This window comes from Cryptomeria japonica, chromosome 9, assembly GCF_030272615.1.
Source record: "Cryptomeria japonica chromosome 9, Sugi_1.0, whole genome shotgun sequence".
Classification (NCBI taxonomy): domain Eukaryota; kingdom Viridiplantae; phylum Streptophyta; class Pinopsida; order Cupressales; family Cupressaceae; genus Cryptomeria; species Cryptomeria japonica.
This window is the reverse complement of record NC_081413.1, coordinates 380,526,968-380,552,114: the sequence shown is the minus strand read 5'-3', so window position 1 is coordinate 380,552,114 and position 25,147 is coordinate 380,526,968.

The window sequence follows — 25,147 nt, the reverse complement described above, 5'->3', positions numbered from 1 at the left end:
CCTTGGGTTTCATAGCATCAAAATCAAGGTTTGTAGGTACAATGAGCTTTCAAGGCGCAGGTCCTGATATTGGAGCCATGCGTGTCAGAATGCAATTTTGATTGGCATCATGCTCCTAGCACTCAATTCACAGCTTGTTCAATAAAAGCCATGGTTTTAAAGCGTCAAAATCAGGGTTTGTAGGCACGAGGAGCTTTCGATGTGTGAGTACTGATTTCGGAGCTATGAGTGTCAAACCATAATTTTGATTGGTATCATGCTCTTAGTTCTTGTTTTGGAATGTGTGCCTTGAAAGCCCCAGTTTTGGAGCATCAGAATCGAGGTTTGAAGGCACAACGAGCTTCCATGGTGCGAGTCGTGGTTCTGAAATTGTGGGTGTCAAAACGCGATTTTGCCTACCACCTTTCTTGTACGACCTTGTGTTGAAGCTTGTGCCTTGAAAGATTAGTTTCAGAGCTTCAAAATTAGGGTTTGGAGGCACAACGAGCTTTCAGGGGGTGAGTCCTGATTCCCAAGTCGCAAATGTCAAAACGCAATTTTCACTGGTATCATGCTCTTAGGACCTCGTTTGGAGCTTTTTCCTCGAAAGCTCTTGTTTCAGAGCATCAAAATTGAGTTTTTGAGGCTCAACGAGCTTTCGGGGCACGAGTACCAACTCATAAGCCGTGGGCATCAAAATGTGATTTTGACTGGTATCGTGCTCTTAGGACCTCATTTCATAGCTAGGTTGTGTCTCAAAAGCCCCAATTTCTTAGTGTCAAAATCAAGGTTTGGAGGCACAACAAGATTACAAGGCACAAGTCTTGATTCTAAATCTGTGGGTGTCAAAACATGATTTTCACTGGCATCGTACTCTTTGGAACTTGTTTCAGAGTTTGTGCCTCGAAAGCCACGGTTTTGTAGTGTCAAAACCAGGTTTTGGAGGCACAATGATTTTTTAGGGCACAAAGTTCTGATTCCATAGTTGTAGGTGTCAAAACACTATTTAGATTTGTGTCATTCTCTTAGGATCCTCATTTTGGAGCTTGTGCCTCAAAAGCCCCACTTACAGAACATCAAAATCAAGGTTTACAGCCACAACGAGCTTTTTGAGTACGAGTCCCCATTCTGGAGTTGCGAGCATCTAAATGCGATTTTGACTGGCATCCTACTCTTAGGACCTCATTTCTGAGCTTGCACCTCGAAAGCCCTTGGAGCGTGAAAAATTGGGATATGGAGGCACAACAAGATTTTGGGACACAAGTCCCCATTCCGGAGCCATAGGCATCAAAACATGATTTTGATTGGTATCATGCTCTTAGGACCTCATTTCAAATCGTCAAAATTGAGGTTTGGAGAAACAACAAGCTTTCGGCATGTGAGTCCCGATTCCAAAGCCGCAGGTGTCAAAATGCAATTTTGACTCGTATCGTAAGCTTAGGACCTCATTTCAGAGCCTATGCCTCTAAAGCTTTGGTTTCAGAGGGTCAAAATCGTGGTTTATAGACACAAGGAGCATTCGAGGTGCGATTCATGATTCCACAACCACGGGTGTCAAAACATGATTTTCACTATCATCGTGCTGTAAGAACCCCATTTTGAAACTTGTGCCTCGAAACCCCTGATTTTGGACCGTCAAAATTGGGGTTTGTAGGCACAAGGAGCATTTGGGGCATGAGTCACGATTCCAAAACTGTGGGTGTGAAAACGTGATTTTGACTAGCATTGTGTTGTTAGGACCTCATTTCGAAGGTTGTTCCTCAAAAGTCCTAGTTTCAAACTGTCAAAATTGACTTTGGAGGAACAACGACTTTCGGGGTGCGAGTCCTGATTCTGGAACCACTGGCATCAAAACGCGATTTTGACTGGCATTATGCTCTTAGGACCTCATTTTGGAACTAGTGCCTCGAATGCCCCAGTTTCATAGCATCAAAATCGAGGTTTGGAGGCACAATGAGCTTTCAGAGGTGTGAGTCCTAATTCCTAAGCCATGGTCATCCAAACGCAATTTTCACTAGCATCGTGCTCTTAGGACCTTGTTTCAAAGCTTGGTCTTGAATGCCCCAATTTTCGAGCATCAAAATCAGGGTTTGGAAGCACAACAAGTTTTTGATGCATGAGTCATGATTCCAGAATGGCGGGCATCAAAACATGATTTTGCTTGGCATGGTGTTTTTAGGACCTCATTTCGAAGCTTGTGCCTCAAACGCGCCAGTTTTGGAGCATCAAAATTAGGGTTTGGAGGCACAATGAGCTTTCGAGGGTGTGAGTCCCGATTCGAGTGCCACGGGAGTCAAAATGTGATTTTGAATGACATCATGCTCTTAGTACCTTGTTTCGGAGCTTGTGCCTTCCTTGAATACCTCATTTTTTTAGTGTCATAACCTTCTTTTTGGACCTTTATGTGACTTTCTACTACTACTACTACTACCACTACTACTACTACTATTATTACTATTATAATTATTACTATTATTATTACTATTATTATTACTATTATTACAATTATTACTACTATTACTATTATTACTATTACTACTATTACTATTATTGCTATTACTACTATTGCTATTACTACTATTACTATTACTATTATTACTATTATTATTATTACTATTACTATTACTATTATTATTATTACTATTACTATTATTACTATTACTGCTATTATTACTATTACTATTACTATTACTATTACTATTACTATTACTATTACTATTATTACTATTACTATTTTTTTTTATAGATAATGGGCCTATGGCCTAATAATTTTATTAATTTAATGAAATTACATAAAAGTTTACAACCCAATTCAGTGTGGGCAGTGGTAGGAAAGAATCGGGCTAAGAAAACCTCTGGTCTTTCCCAAGGAAAGAAATTTACTGGAAATAATCATAACAGAAAGTGGCCAATTGCCATTCTAGACCAATACACTTAATAATCTCTATCACAACTATCATATAAATTCCAACGAAGATGTTTGTAGAAATTGGCTGCAACAATGTCATATTTTGATAATGGTGGTATAAGGTGGTTCTGAAAACAACATGTTGGAACCTCTACCTGAATCCTGTAAAACCAGATCACCAAAACACCTACATACTCTTACAGCATACTGTTAGACAAGTCTCAAACATAAAGTAAAGAAAATTATGGCCATACTTGATAAATTCCTTTGTTTTATCTAAGTATAGACAATTACATTAACTTTCAACTGTGAAAATGCACCAAAAGATTACCCATAGAAGATCATATTACTCTTGAGACAATCTGGCTAATTCATACCAACAAATACAAGACCTATCATGTTATATGCTATGTCATCAATCTCCTTTTGTGTTTTCCTTATCTCCTCATCAATATCCTCTGTTAGGTGGTGAGGCTTGCATGCTTCCTTATACAATTCTTTATATTTCAAAATAGTGGAATTAAGTGCCGGTAACAAAGAATCAATATGCTTTGTACAGTCCTTAATAGTCTTATCAAATAATTCACCTTTCTCCTTAATCACCCTTTCCTTAACAGTCTCTTCATTAATTTTATCTACAGTTAAAATATTTGAAGCAATGAATTTGGACAATGTGTCCAATTTACCTAAAGATCTAGAAATATGATCTATCTTACAATCCGATGCAATCAATTTCAAAATAGATAAAGTATCATCAATGGCCTTAAATGCTAAGGCATTGCATTCAATGATTTTTTAGGGCACAAAGTTCTGATTCCATAGTTGTAGGTGTCAAAACACTATTTAGATTTGTGTCATTCTCTTAGGATCCTCATTTTGGAGCTTGTGCCTCAAAAGCCCCACTTACAGAACATCAAAATCAAGGTTTACAGCCACAACGAGCTTTTTGAGTACGAGTCCCCATTCTGGAGTTGCGAGCATCTAAATGCGATTTTGACTGGCATCCTACTCTTAGGACCTCATTTCTGAGCTTGCACCTCGAAAGCCCTTGGAGCGTGAAAAATTGGGATATGGAGGCACAACAAGATTTTGGGACACAAGTCCCCATTCCGGAGCCATAGGCATCAAAACATGATTTTGATTGGTATCATGCTCTTAGGACCTCATTTCAAATCGTCAAAATTGAGGTTTGGAGAAACAACAAGCTTTCGGCATGTGAGTCCCGATTCCAAAGCCGCAGGTGTCAAAATGCAATTTTGACTCGTATCGTAAGCTTAGGACCTCATTTCAGAGCCTATGCCTCTAAAGCTTTGGTTTCAGAGGGTCAAAATCGTGGTTTATAGACACAAGGAGCATTCGAGGTGCGATTCATGATTCCACAACCACGGGTGTCAAAACATGATTTTCACTATCATCGTGCTGTAAGAACCCCATTTTGAAACTTGTGCCTCGAAACCCCTGATTTTGGACCGTCAAAATTGGGGTTTGTAGGCACAAGGAGCATTTGGGGCATGAGTCACGATTCCAAAACTGTGGGTGTGAAAACGTGATTTTGACTAGCATTGTGTTGTTAGGACCTCATTTCGAAGGTTGTTCCTCAAAAGTCCTAGTTTCAAACTGTCAAAATTGACTTTGGAGGAACAACGACTTTCGGGGTGCGAGTCCTGATTCTGGAACCACTGGCATCAAAACGCGATTTTGACTGGCATTATGCTCTTAGGACCTCATTTTGGAACTAGTGCCTCGAATGCCCCAGTTTCATAGCATCAAAATCGAGGTTTGGAGGCACAATGAGCTTTCAGAGGTGTGAGTCCTAATTCCTAAGCCATGGTCATCCAAACGCAATTTTCACTAGCATCGTGCTCTTAGGACCTTGTTTCAAAGCTTGGTCTTGAATGCCCCAATTTTCGAGCATCAAAATCAGGGTTTGGAAGCACAACAAGTTTTTGATGCATGAGTCATGATTCCAGAATGGCGGGCATCAAAACATGATTTTGCTTGGCATGGTGTTTTTAGGACCTCATTTCGAAGCTTGTGCCTCAAACGCGCCAGTTTTGGAGCATCAAAATTAGGGTTTGGAGGCACAATGAGCTTTCGAGGGTGTGAGTCCCGATTCGAGTGCCACGGGAGTCAAAATGTGATTTTGAATGACATCATGCTCTTAGTACCTTGTTTCGGAGCTTGTGCCTTCCTTGAATACCTCATTTTTTTAGTGTCATAACCTTCTTTTTGGACCTTTATGTGACTTTCTACTACTACTACTACTACCACTACTACTACTACTATTATTACTATTATAATTATTACTATTATTATTACTATTATTATTACTATTATTACAATTATTACTACTATTACTATTATTACTATTACTACTATTACTATTATTGCTATTACTACTATTGCTATTACTACTATTACTATTACTATTATTACTATTATTATTATTACTATTACTATTACTATTATTATTATTACTATTACTATTATTACTATTACTGCTATTATTACTATTACTATTACTATTACTATTACTATTACTATTACTATTACTATTATTACTATTACTATTTTTTTTTATAGATAATGGGCCTATGGCCTAATAATTTTATTAATTTAATGAAATTACATAAAAGTTTACAACCCAATTCAGTGTGGGCAGTGGTAGGAAAGAATCGGGCTAAGAAAACCTCTGGTCTTTCCCAAGGAAAGAAATTTACTGGAAATAATCATAACAGAAAGTGGCCAATTGCCATTCTAGACCAATACACTTAATAATCTCTATCACAACTATCATATAAATTCCAACGAAGATGTTTGTAGAAATTGGCTGCAACAATGTCATATTTTGATAATGGTGGTATAAGGTGGTTCTGAAAACAACATGTTGGAACCTCTACCTGAATCCTGTAAAACCAGATCACCAAAACACCTACATACTCTTACAGCATACTGTTAGACAAGTCTCAAACATAAAGTAAAGAAAATTATGGCCATACTTGATAAATTCCTTTGTTTTATCTAAGTATAGACAATTACATTAACTTTCAACTGTGAAAATGCACCAAAAGATTACCCATAGAAGATCATATTACTCTTGAGACAATCTGGCTAATTCATACCAACAAATACAAGACCTATCATGTTATATGCTATGTCATCAATCTCCTTTTGTGTTTTCCTTATCTCCTCATCAATATCCTCTGTTAGGTGGTGAGGCTTGCATGCTTCCTTATACAATTCTTTATATTTCAAAATAGTGGAATTAAGTGCCGGTAACAAAGAATCAATATGCTTTGTACAGTCCTTAATAGTCTTATCAAATAATTCACCTTTCTCCTTAATCACCCTTTCCTTAACAGTCTCTTCATTAATTTTATCTACAGTTAAAATATTTGAAGCAATGAATTTGGACAATGTGTCCAATTTACCTAAAGATCTAGAAATATGATCTATCTTACAATCCGATGCAATCAATTTCAAAATAGATAAAGTATCATCAATGGCCTTAAATGCTAAGGCATTGCATTCAATGATATTATTTATGGAATCTAAAAGTGCATATGTCACATTAGTAGGTCTATAATCCATGGTGGAAGTGTTAGGCAGAGTGTGAGGTTCTGCAATTGGTTTCTTCTCATCTCTGGATTCCTTAACCACTTATGCTATCTGGTTTCCATCTTTAACGTCTTCCTTATCCTCACTCCATTTTTCAACTTTATTTTCATCCTTACTATTATCCTTACTGTCTGCCTTGCTGACTGTCGGTTCAGCTACACTTTGTTCTTGTCCCTTTTCTACTACTGCTTCATGCCTCTGTCGATATTTTAGTGTTAAGTTGGGTATCATCAGGGATGGTTTTGAGTGACCACATTCATGGTAAAAAGAATGTCAGACTCTGGATTAGTGTCATCTTTTGTCATTTCCTCTTCTTTTTCTTCTAGTTGATTATCAATTTGTGTCTGTGCCTCTGCAGTTATTGGTGGGGTGTCCTGTGCCAGTGGAGGAAGTTTATCCTTGACTGTGATATCAAGTACACTTCCAATTTTCCCTTTACCTTTATCTTTCTGATATACTTTGGTAAATAAATTGTCCATTTTTTGTCTATCCTTCTCTTCTTTCTTCTCTCTTTCAACAAAAAATATATCCCACTTATCTGCTGTCTCATCTGCAATTTCCTTAACTTTGCCGGCCATAAGACTAACTTGTCGATGACCACTCACAAAAATTGTTCTATTTAACTCTGATATTAAATCATCAATTTCCTACTTGGAATTAACAAGATGCACATCAAGTAGAGCTTCTACCTTTAATTTCTTGTCTAACTCCATTACAGACATTCTTTTCGCCTCTAACCTTTAGTACAAATCATTTGGCAAAACATCTACAACTTCAATAAGAACTTTCTTGTATATGTCTAGGTATAAAATAATACTTTCTTCTATGATTTCCTTATCTGAATCCTTGAAATAATGATAAAATTTATCCACATTACCAAGGTTACCATCTTGGGTGATTTTATTGATCAACTCTTCTAGTGTAAGAGTATCTGGTGCCTTAGGTTCTGGTTTCTTCTTCGGAGTCACTTTCTTCTTCGGATCAATGGGCTCTCTTACAACCTTTTGTTTCTTTCTTTGTGTCCTTGACTTCTTGGGAGATGGAGCAGAAGCTGGTGAGGGTTTTCTTTTCTTCCTGTCCACTCTCTTGAATTTAGCTGCCCTATCACTGTCAGAATCAGATGAAGTAGTCATAGGGGAAATGTGAGCTACCGATTTCTACTCTAATTGACTTACATTCACACTAGCAGCAATACCACCAAGATTCATCAATCCTTCTGTAACATCCTTTACCATCTTAGAAGCATCTTTCATAAATTTATCTCTTTTCTTCCTCTGCTTCATCATAGAAACACCACTTTCAATGGTTTCAGCATTACCAAATATCTCCTCGGTTGGTTTCGGTGGAGCTTCTAGGAGTATTTTAGCATATGAATCTAAGATGTGAGAATCTACCTCATATCCCATTTCAGTAATCTACACAGTTTTGGGTCTAACTGCCTCCATCCAGATTTCATCTCTTTTCACTACAAAGCATATCTGTTTATCATATTTATCTATAATGATTTGGGTAATCCTTTCCCTTTGTCTCATTTTAGTTTGGAAATTTTTGAAATAGTCTTTCACCTACTTATCACCATCAGATCCCATACTGGTGATTGCCTCCCTTATTTGTTTTCCAACAAGAATGTATCATAGGTAGAATCCTTATGTCCTATACTGGGAATCTCTTTTGAAAAGTAAAGCATTAAACACACTATCAGACTTCCAAATTTCAAGGTTCCTTTCTTATCACCTTTGATTTTGTGCAAATTCTCTAACAGTTCATCCTTTAACCATTCACAAATATCAATTTTAGTATTGTTTAATATCATCCCATGTGCACTATGAATGCATGAACTAGATATAGAATTCAACCTATTAGTATGACCAACTTTATAGCCAATGACCATGCTAGCAAATTTAACATTTTTATCCTTTATATCATTTACCCTAAGTGACTGGTTGTCAAATGTAGCTCTGGTTAAGCTCATAACCTCTTTGTTAGGGATTTTCTTCTTTTTGTCAGGTCTAGAACCGGTGGAGGGTAAACCAGTAACAACCCTAATAGATTCCTTGGTAATCTTAAATACTGAGTCCAACCACATAAATTCACTGTGAACCCTGCTAAGGACACAGCGAACGACTTCATCTAAGAATTCTGGCATATGGAGGATATCTATGAAACCTAAATCCTCAACTACCTTGTGTTCCGGTTTCACTACCCCATTCTTGTCAGTGATTACATTCATGTACATGTTCATCTAATCTTCGGACCCTAAAATTTCTATGTAACAATGTATGTATGCCCTAGGGTCTTCAACAAACGCAACTCCCTTCGGGATTCTAGAAAATACACCAATGGAGTCATCCCATTTTTCTATCTTAGGAATGATCTTGAAAATGGGTCTAGGTTGTTTTATGTTCTCCACAATGGTAGGGTTTGCTAAAAATTCGGGAATAGAAGGTGAAGATGTCATTGCAAAAGATAAATACCTTTTAATTGAGAAATCCTTGAATGCTCTGAAAAGACCTTTGCTGCTTCGCCTTTAGAATGCCTTTGCTCAAGTTCATTCTTTTCAAATGCTTGGATGCTTGGTGAATTGAAATGAGAAGTTATCGAACCTTTATAACCAAAAATTAACTTACAATTGCAATAAATGCTTCATCGATGAAGTGAAAACTCGACATATCTTCCGGTAAAGAAGAAATATAACTTCTTACCACCAACTGAGGGTATATGCATGATTTTCAATTTTTTGCCTTACCCCTAAGGATTATTCCTTAGTTAGATGAAGAATCTCCTGCCGATGCAGGATTACCCTGTTCTGTCGGTGCAGAGAAAAATTCATCACTTCTCTGATATCTCTTCCTAATCCATTGTTTAGAAAATTTTTGCTTGATTTCAATCACCTTTTCTTTGCCTTTGTTATTGGATCCTTTATTCTTCGCCGGTACAATCTTACTTCTACAAAATTTTGCAACATGCCCAATCTTGTTACATGCATAACAAGTTACATTGTTTCTATGAATAGCTTTTCCATAACCTTGACCGGTTTGAATTATGCATTGATTAGATAAATGTCCAAATATACCACAAACATAGCATTTCACATTCATTCTGCAATTGTTTGAGTTATGACCATTTTTATTGCATTTGGAACATTGACTGCTGGGTATGTTTGTATTCTGATTATTCCTAAATCTGCACTAATTTTCTCTATGACCAAATTTGTTGCAATTAAAACATTTCCCATTAAATTTATAAGCATTAGGTTGCCTTACCGGTTTGTTGTTGTCATGATTGTTTGTAGTCCCGGAACTTTCTACATGTTCAAATCCAAGTCCAGTTTTTTCTCCATCAGGTTTCTAACTTTTTAGCATATCATCAAGATTATTTGAACTCTTCTTGAATTTGTCTTTGTATTCATTTGCAGTGACCAATTCATTTTCCAAAGTGCTAAGTTGTCTCATAAGTTCCTCTTTGTCATGTTGCATGTCAATCAAATCATTTTTAAGCATATCATTTTCATAACTAAGCCTTAGAAATTCATCTGAACTTTCATTGTCTTCTGACCAAATCTTCTTCATTCCTCTTCCTATCTTCAATATCCTTGCATAATCTCATGGTTAAATCTTGCATCTCATTCTTCATGTTACTATTCTCTTGTCTCAATTTCTCTGCAATATCTCTAAGAGTTTCTTTTTCTTCATCATCTTGATTTTGCAATTGTACATGTAATTCTTTTCTCTTATTCTTTGCTATAACCAGGTTATCTTGAAGTGCTTTGATGAATTCCCAAGCAGTTCCGAGTTCATCTTCTAGTTTGATATTCTTCAATTTTTTTGCATCAAAATCTTCAAGAGCTCCTTCCAACTGTTGTCTCAAACTTTCCATCGGTACCAGTTTCAGAATCTTCCTCAAGTTGTTAGGCTTCTGCAAATAGAGGACTAGGCTCTAGTACCAATTGTTAGATACTTGATCAGTTCCAAAGACATTGAGAGGGGGGGGGTGAATTAGTGTCTAAGCATTAAAAAAAATATTTAAACTTTTTTGCACCTTTATAACCCAAATTAATATATTGGTAAACAAGTAATAATGCAGTTAAGAGAAACAAAAGTATAACCATCGATGCACATCATAACATAGATATTTTTGGCAAGGAAACCCGACAGGGGAAAAATCTCGGTGGGATTTGTGACCCATAATATTTACTCACTTGCCAATATGAATAAATATTACTTATACAATAGGAGCCTGCTCATGCAGGAAGGCCAACAGCCTAGAGCTCACTGCTCAATACAAAAATGGAGTCCCATTGACTACAATTGGATGGTTAAATCCAATGACAATGTACTACTCAAACTAGCATCTCCAATGTTGGATTTAGTACCGGTTTAATATCTATCAGATACCTCTGCCATAAACATTTCTTCGCTCTACTCTTCTCTTATTAGCTCTTAAAATAATTACATCATAATGCATATACAATTATTCGTTCTCATATACCGCTTGCATTCATTACCTAATTACTTTTTCTTGCTTACAAAATCACCTACAAGATCTCATACATATATGAGTCTTTACAATACATCATGTCATCTATACAAAAAATATTACAATACAAAAAATTATAATTTCCATGTTGGCTAGGAGTGCTGCTAAGATCTTCTATCAGTGTAGGTTGGATCCCGGTTAGAATAGACTTGTAGTGCCTATCGGTGCTGGTAGATGATGTATGTTTCCGGTGTAACCTATGAACCATGTTACTAGTTAGTTTCCATCAATGACAACATCAACTATTCTCATCTGAGTGTATATTATCTTTATGTGTATCTTCCTATAAGCCAGGAACCTTATGTCCACCATCAGGTTTGATTGGTTCAAGTATACCTTGTTTTTGCAACCCAAGAGGACTCTGACCATAATAGCCATATCTTTCCATTATCTTCAATCCCTTTCCATATTGCTTAGTTGGTATTTTGACTTCAAGTTTTGCAATTTGTTCTTTCTCCATACCTTCATCTTTGTATAGCCATCTTAGGAGATCCTCTTCTTCCATTTCTTCATACAAAGCTCCCCATTTTTTGAAAATAGTAGATTTGCAGACAATAGTATTAGTGTTCGATGTGGTTTCAATCATTTGTGCTTTTCCTTAATTGTGAGGGGACAAAGGTAGCTTTCCAATGTAGAGAGCACAACTCATAGAATATTCTCCTACTCCATGGTCTTTTATTTTTATTTTTATTTCAGCTACATTAGATTTGGATGTGGATGCTTTTAAGGATTTAGGATCAATGTATACTTGGGAAGGAGGTGCTTCACGATTTCTATGAATAATGGATTCAATTTAAGAACTTAGATTGTTGCAATATAGAAAAGGGTTTGGATCTCCTAGTATGGTTATTTTGGCACCATTGTACAAAAATTTGAAAATTGATGGTAAGTAGAAGGTACAACTTGCATTGCATGGATCCATGGCCTTCCAAGAAGAATATTATAGGTCAAGGTGAGATCAAGGACTTGGAAAACCACATCCTTTATCACTTGTCCCACTTTGATTGGTAATGTCACTAAGCCCTTAGATGAGTGTTCCTCTTCATCATATGTCTTTAAGGTAATATTTTTCTTCAGATCAACAACAGTTTCAACACACCCTAGTTCTATGATCAACTTTAAGGTAGAAATATTTAGACTTGTTCCTTCGTCTATCAGAACTCACTTGATTTTGACTCTATGAAAAAGGAATTCAATGTGTAGAGGTACATTATGTGGTTGTTTCATGGATGAGTCATCATTCTCATATAAAGTGATGGTATGAGGGGAGGCGATGTGTCCCACCATAGCTTGAAATTGATCTACATGTAGTTTTGTAGGGACAATAGTGGTAGCAAGAACTTTATCAAGGATAGCTTTATGTTCAGGGGATAGGCGTAGCAGCTCAAGTATAGAAATATGTGTGGGTGTCTTTCATAAATTCTCTATAAGGTTGTATTGCAAAGATGGTGCAACAAGTTTAGAGTTAGGACCCTTAAGGATAAACATGCTCTTGCAAGTGGTAACATTACAATTAGTTTCTTTACCCTTTATGATAAAAGTGTTCACATGATTATCAGCCTTACTGATGTTGTTTATGGTATAGTCCTATTTAGCATTGGTATAGTTCATGCCATCACCAGATTTGGGGACCTTCCCTTTATCCTTATCATGCTTAAGGAAAGGATTCTTGAATATCTCATGATCAGAGTTACTGGAAGGAATATGTCCATCCACTGAAATATTTCGCCCGCCAAGAAGGTCTTGTATGACATGTCAAAGTTTATTGCAACTGTTAGTCTTATGACCCTTATGTCTATGGTAGTCACAAAAGTGATCGTAATTCCACCATGGGGGTTTAACTTGAGTATTGTATTCTCTTATCTTGGGCAATGTTATAAGATTGTTTTCAAGGAGTTCTTTCAATGCTAACTCGAGCAGTTGTCCCAATGGTGTAAAATTTTATTTAGGGAAGCTTCTTTGTTTCTCTTTTCCTTTGTCTGAGGATGAACCCTTAAGGTTGTAACAGATGATGATGTTTTAGTATTTTTTACATCAACAACTCCGTCATTAACCATATTCTTGTTTCGAGCCCAAAAGGGTGTCTTATTGTCTGAATTTTTTTTGTGATCTTTATCATCATTTATTTTTATAGTACCAACATCGATAAGGGTTTGTTGAATTTGACATCCCAAGTCTATTATATCCTCAAAAGAGTCTAAACACTTGAGATGAAGTTCTCTTCCAATTTATTTGTTTAAGTTGTGATAAAAGAGGTCAACAAGTTGCTTATTGACACTGTCATAAGGTGTTCTTTTTGTTAAATGTCTCCATCTTTGCAGAAATGATACAAAAGGTTCTCCTTGTTTTTGTTTTATGTTGAAAAGGTCCATCATGGATACCTCATGTTTATAGTTGTAAGCATAATGTGAAATGAACTTATCAGTCAATTCTTGGAAAGATTTTATCATTGGAGGTAATCTGGAGTCTCATAAGGTATGTTTCATCTACTGCGAATTCCAAGGTAGCGGCACAAAATTCTCTAAAGTGATCTCTAGGGCCCCCTTTTCCTCTTTACTTATCTAGTTTTGGGATCTCCCAATGACTAGAAAAAGGTGGCATCATAATACTTGAATTAAACATATGTCCTCAATGGAAAATTGTGTGATGTTGCCTTCTTATTCTTGAGAGTTTCTATCTCTTGTCTCAATGCTCTTAATTCATTTTAAACGAGATCATTGGTAGGTATAGGTTTCGATGTTTTCGTGGATCTCTTGTATTCTGATTGTAAATAGAAAGGTCTGTGATCTTTTATCCTCTCCTCATTGTTTTTCCTTGTAGGTCTAGCTTCACTAGCTCTCAGTTTATTCTTAATTGTGAGAAATGATATGTCAAAATCAGGTGGCAATTTAATTCCCTCGTTAGCAAGGGATTTGAAGTATGTTTGTGGATCATGTTTAACCACCTCTTTAAGAAGTTTAGTAAATCTATGATCATGGAATGCTTTGCCAATGATAGACTGAGTTATTTCTTCATCGCTTGTTTCACTAGTCACAACACTGATGTGTTCTTCTTCATCCAAATCAATAAGATTATCTCCATCTTGAAATATATGATTTTGAAACATTTTGATTCTTGAGTTAGGAGACATAAGTGATTGTTCTTATCTTTGACCTAAGTTTTATGAATATGATGATGATTGAGACTCAAGGTATGATGCAAACCCTAAAGTGAAAAGGGGAAGTTATATGATATGAGTGAGATTAGGATGCAACTAAGGATCAATGCAAAGATTAAGGTGCAAACTATGTGATAGGAAGGTGATATTGGGATATGATAACGATCAATGCCAAAAAATGTAATCTATATGATATTGTTGAGATGGGAATGTGCTAAAGGATTGATATAAAATGTGATCTATATGATAGGAAAGGGATGTGTAGATAAACCCTCAATGGGATATGATGAATGGTGTTTGATGCAAGGATTAAGGATACTCTAGATCTGAAAATATTTGCAATATGAGGTTTGATTTGTGCTATGATGGATAGACACAAGAGTAATAGGTCAAAAAGAAGGAATGCTATGACAGGAGATGATGAAATCCAAACAGAATACCAACTCAAAGACACTAATAGGTTCCCTAACTCAAGGAAGATGCACCTCAAGTGATAAGGGTGATTGATGATCAAAAGTTGATGTCAGACCTAAGATGAGAGATCCTAAGTGCAAGCAATCTATTTGTGTTTTTTGGAATTTTTTGATTGAAGTATGCAAGAGGTAGGATTATGTCCTAAAGGGAGATGGGAATTTTCAAGAATTTAGGTATGGCCTAATGAAGGTGTATATGGATAAAAGGGTGTATCCTAAGAAAATGACATAAGGCTATGCAAAGATTATGAATATGATCTAAGAGAATTATGCAAGGGTATAACCTAATGGTGGGATGCAAAGGTTTGATCTAAGGGTGTTATGTAAAGGTTTGACCTAGTGGTGGAACCTAAGGACGTGATGCAAGGATAAGACCTAAAGGAAATATGTAATGGTATGATCTAAGGGTGAAACACAAGGTCCTAAAAGGTGTGATTTTGTGACTATGCAAGAACTAAAAAAATAAGAATTGGAAAAATGATGTCTCAAGAGTTTTGAAATGAGTGTTTTTAGAACACAGGTTCAATGTTTCAATGACAATGTTATTTTCCAAAGTTTCTGTTTTACAATGTGGATGGATACTTGAAAGTTTAGACCAATATTTTTATAAATTTTTCAATTTCAAGTGTGGTGTTAATTATGAAATGTTCTTGTTTGTTTTGCACACATTCAGAAGACACAACAAACATAATGTTTGTTTGATTTTCAAATAAAAACACATTCAAGCACAATCCTAAGGTTGGCCAGGACAATAGTTGTTGGATCTCACTTGGGTTTCCCCAACTACTCTTTCTCAAAGAGGATACTTAGATGTTTGACCCCACTAGCTCCACTCCACGAAACTCACTTCTCTGAGCAGCCAAGCATCAGTCCCATGAAAACTCCTCATGGCAAACTTTGTCTCTCTACTAAGAACCGTAAGGACATGAGACATCATCAGAGGTCTGACCTCTTGGACCAATAACTAGAAGGTTTTTGGCTTCTAAAACAAAGAGTTTTTAATCAAGGCATCAATTCGGGTGGTCATACATGTGGCATTTAGCTCCATTAAGGAGGCCTCCCAATCTACAGAGGTTACGCTCTACAAGTTTTCACATTCCACACAGACACTGAGGGAGACTTACATTGGTATGACACATCAACACCTGTCGCTTGCAACTTTCATCACAAACAAATTTATTCATAGTGGTTCAGAAGAGCTTGGCCTTAGCCTATTACCACTTGGGTTGTTCCCTCTCACTAAGTCTTAAGGGCTTCTCAGGAGGTAGGCCCTCTAAAAGGTAAAACAAAAAGAGCCTATTGTTGAAGACACAAAAGGCACTGGTTAATTTTAAAGCACCAATTGAAGTGTGATTTAATGAAATGATATGCTTATAATGCAATTGACAATTAATGCTTATAATGCAGATGAATAATGAGCTAATCTAAAATGATCTAACTAAAAATTATACTGATATTCTTCATATGTTATCTTGTAACAGTGCTTGATGTCATCATTGAGCTTTAAAATGTTGTAAGAGAATACAGGCAACTTGACATAATGATCCAAGATGACCTGAGTATTTCTTACATGGATTTTGATATAGCAAGTTAATACAAGCAAATTGATATAATGGATCAAGTTGACCTGAGTATTGCTTGCAGAACAAACAAGGATTATCTCCTTTCATGCATGACTTGGAACCTCCTCCCTGATCTTTTGCTGATCATATCCTGAGACAAGTACATACAGTAGTAAGAGATAAACCACAAACAACAATCAAAGAAAAATAATCATGCCCCATCATAGCTTCTCTAGTTATGGACATCCTTGAGTCGCATAGAGTACATGATTAGCAATAAAATCGAGATATAAACACTGAATCTTGTATGTAATTCACATGTTCTTATGGTCATTAACTGATATAATCATCTTGATGAATGATCTTTGATAATCCTTTATTACTTGTTGGTTGATTCGTCATTGGTTTCTGAGTGTCAAGATTTAGTTGTTGATGAAATGTCTTGATTTTTGTTGCTTTGTTGCTCGTTATCTGTTTCAAAAACCCTAGGTGTTTTTGTTTTTTCTAAGTTTTCCGAAAGTTTTTGATTTTCAAAGATTCAAAAGATCACCTTAGCAAAAGGAATTGGGATTTTGCCCCCAACGGAAACAAAAATTTATTATGGATGTATGAATTAATCAAGATCCAAACCATGGAGGGATACAAATGCAGATTGATTGCTTCTGATAAGATTTAGGACAGTGACTACGACAATTATGTCAAAGATTGATAATTGTTGGTAAGCTACATATTTCCTGCTAATGGTTCAGAGCAATGGATGTGAAAGATGGAATGGATAAGCTAGGAAGTGATAGATTGTATATGATGGAGTGGATAGGTGTGCAAAGGAATCTCATAGATGGAGGAACTTACTTTGTAGATAGCGTCTGTTTACCATGTTTTCACCATCTAAATTTATTGCACTTTTCTCTCTTTTTAGGGATTTTCTACTTTTCGAATGTTTACTGATTTCTTCAGGACTTTATATGCTTTTTATTGATTTTGTTTTAGGATTCTATATCTCAAGCATAGAATTTCTTGAGATGGATTGAATTGATAGGTTCATCAAACCAATCACCTTCAAGGGTAGATAACTTGTATGCTCCTGATCCATATGCTGCTACTATGACAAAAGGACCTAGCCAATTTGGTTCAAATTTTCCCTTCTTTTCTCGATCTTGCTGATTTCTTGGATTCTCCCTTAGAACTATATCTCCAATTTGAAAAATGTGTGGCTTGACCCTGTGGTTATAACTTCTTGCCATTCTTTGTTGATATACTTTTAAATGATCTGTTGCATTTTGGCGGCATTCCTAGATCAGTTCAAGTTCCTCGAGTCGAGAGACTCGTTGTTCTTCTTCTGGTATAAGACCTTGCAAGGATACTCGTAGAGAAGGTATCTCTACTTCTATAGGTAATATGGCTTCTGATCCATAGACCAAACAATATGGAGTTGCCCCTGTTGGAGTGCGGATGCTAGTTTGGTATGCCCAAAGAGCAGGATTTTGCTGAATGTGCCAGTTCCATCTTCATTGACTATTTTCTTCAATATTTTCAAGATAGTTTTGTTTGATGTCTCAACTTGACTATTTCCCTGTGGATAATATGGAGTAGAAAACCTATGTTGGATATGAAATTGTTCACATAGCTCCTTCACATCTTGATTTTTGAATGGTCTTCCATTATCAGTGATAATGGTCATAGGAACTCCATAGTTACAGATTATATAATTCAAAATAAATGATGATATTTGTTTTCCTGTCACTGTTGTTAAAGGTGTTGCTTCAATCTATTTGGTAAAATATTCAGTAGCAACCAGAATAAACTTATGTCCATTAGAAGATGAGGGATTTATCTTTCCTACCAAATCAAGGCCCCATTGAGAAAATGACCATGATCCTGTCATAGGATATAACTCTTGTGCCGGTGCATGAATGAGATTCCCATGGATCTGACATTGTTTGCATTTTCTAGCATATGTGAATGAATCTCTCTCCATAGTGGGCCAATAGTAACCCATACGAAGAAGTTTCTTAGCCAATATTAAACCACTTGAGTGTGTGCCACAAATACCTGCATGAACATCATTAAGAACTTTCTCAGATTCTTCTTATTCAAGACATCTCAACAAAGTACCATCTAGACCACGCCTATATAGGATATCAGCAATAATAGTATAGCGAGAGGACTGACGGATAAAATTCCTGCTCTGATTGCAAGATAAGTCAAGAGGAAGGATATTTTCTATTAAATACTAATAAGTTTGATCATATGAGGATTGACTGGTTCTTGATATATGGCAAATTTGATAGGTATGTTGGGATTGAATGGTAGGGGTTAAGATATCTTCCGCGAGCAATTCGTAATGATGTTGATTCTCCTTATTTTGTAAGAGAGATGCTATTGTATCCATTGCATCTGTTGCTTTATTCTTATTTCTTAGAATCTGGGTGAATGATATTTCTTTAAAGTGTTCTTTAAAATCCTGTACCAGCTATTTGTATGACATAATCTTATCATCCTTAGTTTGATATTCATCATTTATTTGGTTGATGATAAGTTGTGAATCACCATAGACATGTAGTTCTTTGACATTCCATTCATACTCTATAGTATTATTGGTGCATGGAAATCGCAGTCTATATGATTTCGAAATTGTGTGTCCCTGAGGTGTGATGAAAAATATTCTTACGCCTGATCCATATTATGTATAAGAACCATCAAAGTACAATTCCCAAAATTTTGTACTTACTATCAAGATATCTGCATCAAGAAATTCAATGTGCAAAGGCATGTCATTTTGTAAAGGTGCATCAACCAATTGATCAGTGATGACTTGTCCCTTGATAGCTTTTTTGTCTACATACTCTGTATCAAATTCGCTCAGTATCATAACCCATTTGGCTAGTCTCCCTGTCAAGGTTTACTTGCTCAACAAATATTTGAGGGGATCTATCTTTGCTACTAGTTTTACAAAATGAATCAACATATAATGTCACGGCTTCTGAGTTGCAAATACAACTGCTAGGCATGTCTTTTCTATTGAGGAATAATTTAATTCATAACCAACAAGCATTCTACTGATATAATATATTGCTCTTTCTAAGGATAGGAGAATAACCATTGAATATTAGATATTTAATTAACTTGGTTAGAGGAATAATTCAATATTAGATATTTAATTATTTTAGAGGAATAGAATAGATGAATTAATTAATAAAATATTTCAATTAAATTAATTAATAGAAAGACACGAAATGAATTAAAGAAATTAATCTTTTCAAATTAACTATTTAATAGAAGAATAATTATTAAATAAATATAAAATATTTATTTAATCGCTCATAGCCAATTTTATGTGTATACACACACACCACACAATCCATGTGAAAATAAAACAACAAACCAATCGATGACCAGAGGGAGCGGGGCCTTTTCTCCAATAGTTAATCGATCAGGCAGACAACTCAAATACTATGCAGAATCTATATTGCTTTTAGCGAGTTTTTATTCAAAAGATAAAGTTTGGGATGTTTGCTACAGAGTTCAGTCTATATATATAACCTATAGTATCAACGGGAATGATAACAACCATCCAAGTCTATCCCTTCACGGTTCACAGACATGAATGGCAAAATAACAATAAGTTGCTTTCCTTAACAAAATAACAAAATATAACATTATGCCAAAAATCAGTTCCCTTGTAGATCTGCAAATACATTCGAGATCTCCATTATGCACACTTGCCATCCAAAGACCCTTCCTTACATAAGAACCCAAATTAGTACTTACTATCAGGTTAAATGCCAAAGGATTTGTATGTCTTCCAATCATGTTTATTATCAATTATTTCATAATTACTATAGTAACTTAGAGGACAATTGGGCAAAGTGGGGAATAAAATAGGTATGAATTCAAACTAAATTATATGAAAATATAGGACACATTCTTCACCCATCATTTTCCTCCCCCCAGCTGAAGACATTGCACGTCCTCATGCAACACTTACTATTTCAGGCTGATTTGTAGCTAGGTTCCTTACTGCTCCCATCATCTCATTTAGCCACTGTATCTTCAAATCCTTATTCGCTTGTTGATAATCAGTCAGAGAAATATCATTGGTCTAAAATCTATTATGAATAGAAGTCTTTAAATAAGAAAAGGCTTGAAGATATCTCTCCATGGACACATACCCTATTCTCACCTTATCTTCCCATGCTACATTTTGAGTGTCCATTTCTTGTTGCAATTTGGCCCTCAACTCACTAAGTTTATTCTGATGGTATTCCTGGGAAGCATATTCTGCAATAACTATTTCTTCCCAATAACCTCTTAGTTCCTCAATGATTTTCTTATGTTTGGCTATGGGTATATATCCTATCTCAACTCTATGTTCCCATAAGGATTCCATTTGTTCAAGGGCTTGTTCATGTTCCTCCAAGGTGAGATGAATGTTAGAATCTCTACCTTCTTTTGGAACCCTTCTTAATTTCGCTACTATGTTATGGTGCTTCTCTATAGATATGTATCCGACCATTATTTGTTGATGTTCCCTGAGTGATATATAAGTTTCCATGTCTAAGCTTTGATCTCTGAGTAATGATCTAGTTTTTGCTTTCTTCAATTCTTCTTCTTTCTTGTGGACTTTCTCACATAACTATTGTAATTATTGTTGGAGAGGTATAATTTGGTTTTCCAACCAATGAACCTTTCCTTGTAGCACCCTAAATTCCTAAGTAGAATATTCTTCTACAACTTGTGAATTATCATGGTAATCCCCTGTTTCATCTTTTATAGTATCTTAGAACTGATTAGGAAAGATCCTAATTGTTTCACTAGGGATTTTATCCTTATCAAGAGTCTGCTCCATTCCAATTTCCTGTGATGGGAAACAAAATTGTTATATCAGAGGTTCTTGTTCATTACTTTGAAGGAGATCTATTTGGCCATTTACGATTGATTGTTCATTCCCCTTGCTTGGCATTATGGAGTTTTCCTTTTCAGTAGAGATGGTTTCTCCTATTCGCTAAGGATTCATGTAATTTTTAACGATCTCTTCAAGTTCAAGGGCATGTTGTTGCTTCAACAGAGTTTCCATATTTCCAAGTAGAGGATCAGCTATCTGAGTATCTTCATCCACATCCTTACTTTTTTTCAATAGGCTTGTCACTAACTGCAATGTCATAAGAGTCTCCTTCTATCTCATCCTCTGGTTGTACATTTGTGGGTTGTCTCTGTTTTTCCTTATTTTGACACTGATTCATCCTCCCATAGTTTCTATTCAGTTTATCCTTCCCAACCCAATTTACAGCCAAAATTTCAATGTCAAGGCGTTCTTCCACCATGGTACATAAAGTATTAGCTAGGTCTTGCAATCTAAGTTTCCCCATATTTACGTTTGGACCTAGTATTATAAGGGCTCTGTACTGAGAGGGTATTGAGACCAATGATTACATTTCCTATGGTAGCTCTAGTTCTTCATCTAAGTTCATATCCCCCACCATACTCAGAGCTCCCAATTCTTTTTATCATAACCTTTCACATTTAAGTGATCAGATGCTAGTAGGTTTTTTGCGTTAGGGTTATCATTACTATTACTGACTCCGTAATCTTATAAACCATCATTAGGAGCCGAGTAACTCTCTTCTTCTGCAAACACTTCCCGTGAAATCAGAGAAGTATTGTTTTCTAGACCCTTCATAATAATTAATTTAATTATCCCATGATGTGCTAACGAGTTCCTATGGCCTTTTTGAACTTTAGAACTCATCTTTTTAATTGATTGAAAAAAGATAAAATGGAACATTAACCAAGTCCTTATGTAAAGATGACATAACAATTTGAAATGGTGGGCAAAAACATATACATATTGGTCATCCCCCATAATACATTGAGTTATAACCTTGGCAACATCCAACCAATGCTTTGGTAGGGAAGCCCTTAAAGTGCTCTTCTTAGGGGCTATCTCGACAACTTCACCCGGCTACAGGAAACACTAAGAAAACATCTTGAGATCGGACTTTTAGTTTACATACTCTGGAAAATATGTCTCACCAGTCTGAGGAAGTCCAGTGATTTAAGCTATAATTCCTCATTCATTGCGAAAGACCGGCCTCTCATCATAACTGTATCTTTAACACTGTTATACCCCATAGAAAATTGAAATACCACATCATCATCATAACACACATACCAGACAACCTTCTTAAAAACATCCCATATTGTAGCATTGGCTTTCACTTTTGTAACACTACTAGGTTCTTGGCAAACATGAGGACCCCCCATAGTGGATAACGACAACACACTAGTTTACAAAGAGGTTTCATTTCCAATTTTAGATAGGCAACAGATGAAAGTGACAATGGTAGTTTTCAAGGAAGGCATAAATAGGGATGAAAAACTGGTAAGGAAAGTCGGTATGTGAATTAATGAGTAAAATCCAACTTAGGATATGGTGCATACCCCCCCAGATGGAGACATGCGGTGTACTTGCCATACCATGATTACCAAAAAATAATTAAATAATGTTACCATTAAGAGGTACCAACGACAAGAAGGTGGCCAGAAAAATAGATGTTGATAATGAGGATCAATAGAAATGTGGAAATCGATAGAGGTGGAAAGTTGGGAAGAGCATACACCGTAAGATCATCATCATGAACATGACATGCAACAAGATGTGTGGAGGAAGTGAATGACAAGATGCACGGACAACAAATATTGGTATAGACTAGTGGGAGAATATGCCCATGGATCCTGCTAAAGGGAATTCAACCAAATAAAAAAAATGATGTCAAAAAAAGAGTCATGGAGATAGGTGTCAAGGACAGATGGGGTGGACAGAAAGGAAGTGTGAGAGAGAAAGATGATGTGGGTGGATAGGAATAGAGGAAGGACAAGCAGATAAGTGGAGTAAAAATCACATGGACAAAAAATGGATATGAGGAAGATACGAAGAAAAATTGATTATGGCATGCCACATAAACAACACCAAAGAAGAATGAAAACAATAACAACGGATGACTAGACAAACAACCCCATCAGTATAGAGGGTGGGACCAATGGGTATGGCGCATAACAATGTGGAGGCAACGTCAGCACATGAGGTTGAAAAAGATGATGAAGAAGTGGGCCATTGACAAAGTAGACCAGAATGAATGGGAAGGAACTGTCCTGTTGTAGGAGCAACACAACAGTTGTTTATGATGTTTATTTTATTTTTTGTAATTTATTATGACAATAGGCTGCTGATTACTAAGTTTTCAACCCAATGCTGCTTAGAAGCATCAGGAACTTGGTTTTCACCTCCAGGTTCATTACACAACCACCACCTACCAAAAATCCAATTTTCAAATGGTGATTGGCCAACAATGCTGGAAACCCAGTTTTTATTCTTGGATATTTTATTGTATTTTTATTTTTTATTTTTGAGGAGACCAAAAGGAATGACTATAAGTTCCTTTTCTATGACACAAAAGAAAGTTTCTTTTGAGACAGGTTGTTTGTAGTGTTTCAGGTGATGTCTATTGACAAGAAAAACTCTCCTTTTAGAGTCCACAATACAAAGATGTATAGCACCAATATCATATATCCACTTAATATCATAAGGACTGAGCCACCTCATGTGAAACTTGCCTTTGAAATATGGAAAACGAGAGTCATACAGGAGTTCCTGATCACCTAGCTAAAATGACCGCCGGCGAATGAAGCGATCATGCCAAAGAGCATGTTGTTTTTTAACTATCTCTGCATGAAAGAGAGCCTCCTGATGCAACTCATCCAAAGAATATAGTTAAGCGATACACTCTCTTTGTGCATAAAAAATACTCATGCCTAACTGAAGTGTAGTGCAAATCACCTCAAATTTAATAGGGAGGACAACCTTTTTGCCATAGACAAGCTCATAAGGGGTCAGACTTGTTGTGGTCTTCCACGTTGTGCGATAGGCCCACACAACTTCGGGAAGTTGTGTGGCCTAATCACGCTTGTGAAGAGAAATTGTCTTGGTAAGGATGTTTTCAAGTTCCTTGTTGGTGACCTCAATCTGGTCATTGGCCTAGGGATGATAAGGCGAAGACATGTGATGTTGAATCTCATACTTTTGAACCAAAGCATAAATGAGTTCTGACGTGAAATGAGGTCCTTGGTCTGTTATGATTTCCCATGGAACACCAAATATGGTAAAAATATTGGAATATAGAAATTCAATGACTTTGGAGTCCCTGGCATGTTTCAAAGCAGCAACTTCAACCCACTTAGTGACATAATCTATACAAACAAGAATATACTCTTTTTTTTGTGATGGTGGATTGATTGGCCCAACAAAATCAAGCCCCCATTTTCAAAGGGCTCAATAGACAGCTGAGGGTGCAAGGTCATCTCATCAGAGCATGTGGGATGGCCCATACGCTCACATTTATCATAGTGATGAACATAGTGCTTACAATCTTTATGGATCATAGGCCAGTAATATCCAGCATTAACAATCTTTCTAGCAATTCTCTGGGCAGAAAAATGTCCTCCTCAAGGTTCAATATGGCATGCATGAAATATGTTGAAGACATCATCTTCAGGAACACATCGACGCATGATATTATCTATCCCTATGTGGAAGAGCATTCCATTGATCCATGTGTACTGACCACTGACTCCAACCAACTTTCTATGTTCCTATGGAGAGAAGTGTGAAGGAAACTAACATGTGACCCGGTAATTTACTATGTCAGCAAACCACAATCTTTTTGCTGAAATACCAAAAAGATGATCATCAAGAAATGTGTCCTCAACGGGGATCGGCTCATCTTGTTGTTGTAACCCAAACAAGAAATATGAAACCACATTCTCATGACCAGGCTTATCAAGTATAGTAATGTCAAATTATTGAAGTAAAATTAGCCATCTAATTATTCTACTAGTTACAACAGGTTTAATCATT